Genomic DNA, 4844 nt, shown 5'->3' with positions numbered 1-4844 from the left:
GCTTGACGGACGGCTTGCACAGGTGCTCGAGGGAGATGCCGGACGGGATGGCTTGACGTGACAAGGCAATCTTGGCGAGCGTGTTGGCTGCCTCGTTCTCCACACGCGGGACGTGGAGGAACTCGCAGCCATTGAAGGATCCGGACAACTTCTGGATGAGGAAGCGGTAGCTTGCCATGTTAGAGTCGCGGGCGTCCCACTCGCCTGAGCACTGCTGCACCACCAAGTCCGAGTCACCATAGCATAGGATGCGCCGGATGCCGAGTTCCTTGGCGAGCCGGAGGCCGTGCACAAGGGCTTCGTATTCGGCGACGTTGTTGGAGGCGGCGAAGTGGATCTGGAGCGCGTAGCGGAGTCGGTCGCCCTTCGGAGATGACAGTACGATGCCGGTCCCTAAGCCGAGTCGCATCTTGGACCCGTCGAAGTGCATGCACCAATGCATCGAGTCGGGAGGCAACGGTAGGTACTGGGTCTCGGTCTAGTCGACGAGGAAATCGGCCAGGGCCTGAGACTTGATCACGGTGCGGGGCTCGTAGAGGATGGTGTGGCCGGCTAGCTGAATCGCCCATTTGGCGACCCGGCCAGAGGCGTCCCGGCACCCGATGATTTCTCTGATCGGCGCCGTGCTGACGACGGTTACGACGTGCTCTTGGAAGTACTGCTTCAGCTTCTTGGCGGTGAGGTACACGCTGTAACACATCTTCTGGTAGTGGGTAGTTCTGCTTGGAGGTGGAGAGCACTTCGCTCAGGTAGTAGACCGCTCGCTGGACGGCCTGGATCTTGCCCTTCTCCAGTCGCTCGACCACCAGCACCGTGCTGACCGCCCGCGAGGTCGCGGCTATGTAGAGCAACAGCGGCTCCTTGTCGGTCGGCGCGGCCAGGACGGGTGTGGTGGAGAGCATGCGCTTGAGGTCTTGGAAGGCTTCGTCCGCCTTGCCGCTCCACTCGAACGGGCTTGTTTTCTTCATTAACTGGTACAGGGGCAGTGCCTTCTCGCTCAGCTGGCTTAGAAAACGGCTGACCGAGGCCAGGCAGCCTGTGAACTTCTGGACATCGTGCAGCCGGATTGGCTTGCGCATGCGCTCAATGGCCTTGACCTTCTTCAGGTTCGCCTCGATGCCGCGTTCCGAGACGAGGAAGCCAAGTAGCTTTCCGGCTGGGACGCCGAAGACGCACTTTTCAGGGTTGAGCTTGACCTTGTATTCACGGAGGTTGGCAATGTTTCCTTCAGATCGTCGATGAGCGTGAGGTGCTGCTTGGTCTTCACCACGATATCGTCCACGTACACGTGGATGTTCTTGCCGAGTTGCGGTAGCAAGCACTTCTGCATGCAGCGTTGGATGGTGGCGCCGGCGTTCTTCAACCCGAACGACATGGTGATGTAGCAGTACGCCCTGAAGGGCGTGATGAAGGACGTCTTCAGAGCATCGGCCGGATCCAGCTTGATCTAGTGGTAGCCGGAGTAGGCGTCCAGGAAGGACAGCAGCTCGCACCCGGCGGTCGAGTCGATGACTTGGTCGATCCGCGAGAGGGCGAATAGATCCTTGGGACAGGCCTTGTTGAGGCTGGTGTAGTCGATACAGATGCGCCAGGTCTTGTTCTTCTTCAGGACGAGGACTGGGTTGGCCAGCCACTCGGGGAGAAACACTTCCATTATGAAGCCGGCCGCCAAGAGCTTGGCGACCTCTTCACCAATGGTTCTTCTCTTCTCTTCGGAAAATCGACGGAGGGGTTGACGGACAGGCTTGGCGTCCTTGCGGACGTGGAGTTTGTGCTCGGCGTACTTCCTCGGGATACCTGGCATGTCTTTGGGGGTCCATGCGAAGATATCCTGATTCTCACGGAGGAAGTCGACGAGCTCGCCTTCCTATTTGCTGGCGAGGCGGGCGCCTACGACAACGTACTTGCTGCAGCTGTGGTCTTCCAGGTTCAACTTCACTTTCTTGGTTTCCTTGGAGGGCTTGAAAGCGGCCTCATCTGCCGGGTCCTGGGTCAGGATCGACGCGTCGGAAGCCTCACCGGCCAGGGCGACGATCCGGTCGAGCTGGCGCTGCTCCTTGGTAATGACCAGCGACTCGGCCAGCTTGGCGCCGTCTCGGGCGCAATCCAGAGACTTGCGGTAGTCGCCGGTGACGGTAATGAGGCCCTTGGGACCCGGCATATTCATCTTCAGGTACGCATAGTGGGGGACCGCCATGAACTTGGAGAGCGCGGGCCAGCCCAGCAGCGCACGATACACGCTGGACAGGTCCACCACCTCGAACCAGATTGGTTTCCGTCGGAAGTGGCTGCTGTCGCCGAACAGGATGTCAAACCGGACCCGGCCAATGGGTGAACAGGAGAGGCCGGGTACGATGCCATGGAAGACGGTTCGGGTTGGCTCCAGGTCTTGGGCCTTGAGGCCGAGCTTGGTCATCGTGTCACGGTAGAGGATGTTGATGCTGCTGCCGCCGTTGATGAGGACTCGGGAGAACTTGCAGGTGCGCCGCGTGATGATGGTAGGGTTGAGGACGAGGGCGTATCCACCCGGACTCGGCATGACTGCCGGGTGATCCCCCGGGTCCAGGTGATCGGGTGATCCGACCAACGCATGAAATCCGTCTTGGCCGGGACGACGGTGTTCACCTCCTGCCGGAGGAGGCGCTCGCTGCGCTTGTCGTTGCCGAGGCTGGTGAAGACAATGTAGGCCGCGTTCTGGTCCAGATAGGCGTTGTTCCGCATCGCGCCGCCGGCGGGAGGCGGCGGTAGAGGCGGAGGCGGCTGCCCCGCGACCGGGGCTGGATCCGGAGCCGGAGGAGGTGGAACGTCGCCCCTTATGATGCGCTTGGTAATGGCGCACTATCGAAGCATGTGCGTGGAGGGTCTTGCGCCGCTGTGATGCTTGCATGGGGCATCGAGCATCTCTTCAAAGCTCATGGCAGGTTGCCACGCCATCTTGCCGGTCTGCCGGCGCTTCGCTGCCGGGTCCGCCGCGGGCTCGGCAGCCGCAACGAGCCGGTTGTCGTGACGTTGCGCCGTCTTCTCGGCCTTGCGCTTGTTGTTCTGGTGGTGCTGCTGCCGGCTGCTTTCGCCAGCCGGCTTCTGCGGAGGGACCGGCTTCGCCTTGCCGGCCTCATCCAACGCCACTTGGATCTTCATGGCGGAGTCGGCGTTGGCGTACTTGTCCGCCATCACCATGAGCGCGGCCATGGTGGCCGGCTCGGACCGTAGAAGCTTGTGCTTGAGGAGGGTGCCGTCTCGGCACCCGCTGACGAAGTATTGGATCGCCTGGACTTCATGGACGCCCTCGTAGCTGTTCCGGAGCTCGGTCCAACATGCGAGGTACTCGCGGCCGGTCTCCATCGGCCCCTGCACGCACATGGCGAGCTGGCTGGGGTGACCGGGCCGTCTGTACGTCCCCGTGAAGTTGCGGACAAACGCTTCCTCGAAATCGACCCATGCGTTGATGCTGCCCATCGGCAGGCTATTCAACCATGTGCGAGCTGATCCTTGGAGCATGAGCGGTGCGTAGCGCAAGGCGAGACGACAATTGGCGCCGGTGATGCCAATGGCCGTGGTGTAGTCGGTGAGCTAGTCTTCTGGCTTCACATTCCCATTGTACTTGGGGGTGTCGCAGGGAAGAACGAACCCCTTGGGGGAGGGCTCCTACCGGATGCGTGGTCCCAAACACGCCGGCCCGATAGCGCCGCTCTCCTCCACCTCCAGGGAGCGAGCGAGCTGATCGATGCGGTGGCGTGCGTCAGTGTCGTCGATGGCGCGCGGGCCGAGTCGACTGGCGGCCAGGCCCCAAGGGACCGGGTCGGCTGGAGCCGGACGCCGGCCATGCTGGCCGGGTCCGCACTGGGTCTCTGGGGCGGGCTCGTTGCCCATAGCATCGATAGCGGTGCCGGCCGGGTTGCGCCTGGTCCGGGCTTGTCCGGAGTGCGCCTCATCCGCCAAGGCGGGCGGAGCCGGACCCCGCCGGCTTGATGAGCTGGTTGAGGCAATCCCGCTGAGTGTTGGCGGCGTGGAGGAGCTCGCGCATCCGCCCGATGCACTCCTTGAGCTCCTCACCAGCAAGTTGGTCGAGGCCGACCGCGGCTGCCTCCGCAGCGCGCATGTTCTTGACTGGGGTTTCGTAGACGGTCCGGACGGTGCCGAAGGCCCGGCCGATCTCTCCTCCCTAGGTGCGAGTATCGACGACACGGCTTGGCTCGGCCGCGGCGGGCGTGAATCCGTGGGCGTCGTCGTGCTCCATCTGAGCAGCTTCCAGGCGGCGCCTGGTGGCGGCCAGCGTCTCGGACAGGTCCAGCATCTGCTGGCGCCTGTCCTTGAGCTGGGTTTGGGCTTCAGCGATGTCGGTGGCGTCGATGTCAGTGCCGATGAGGATGCGGAGGCTCTGCATTGCAGCGTGCAGTGGGTCGGACGGCTCCGTCCGTGTCGTGGTAGCCGCGGCTTTAGCGACTCTTCTCGCCTTGCTCGACGAGGAAGAGGCGCCATCACCGGTGACGAAGACCTCCACGTGGGCGTCCGTCGCCCTGGCAGTGAATCCGCCGCTGAGAGGGAGCGGGGAGTCGGAGTACCTCAGCACCTCGCTGGGTACTTGTCGGCCGCGAGCGCGTCGGAGATGCGCAACGCGGTGAAGGAGGCGGCGAGCGCGCCGATGACGTCATCCACCAGAGCGACGGACTCGTCGGAGTAGGAGAAGGTCCCCGTCCGAAGCATGCTTTCGGCCAGCTCCTCGAGCTGCCCCACAGTGGGCGCCAACTGTCGTGGTGGGTGCACGGCAGATGCCAAGGGATGGCTAAAGAGAGGAGGAGGCTCGAGGGCACTGGTGGGCTTGGGAGGCGAGGTTGATATGTGCG

Source organism: Triticum aestivum, chromosome 4B, assembly GCF_018294505.1.
Source record: "Triticum aestivum cultivar Chinese Spring chromosome 4B, IWGSC CS RefSeq v2.1, whole genome shotgun sequence".
In the NCBI taxonomy this organism is placed as follows: domain Eukaryota; kingdom Viridiplantae; phylum Streptophyta; class Magnoliopsida; order Poales; family Poaceae; genus Triticum; species Triticum aestivum.
The sequence above is the reverse complement of the archived record's forward strand: the minus strand, read 5'-3'. Positions refer to the sequence as shown.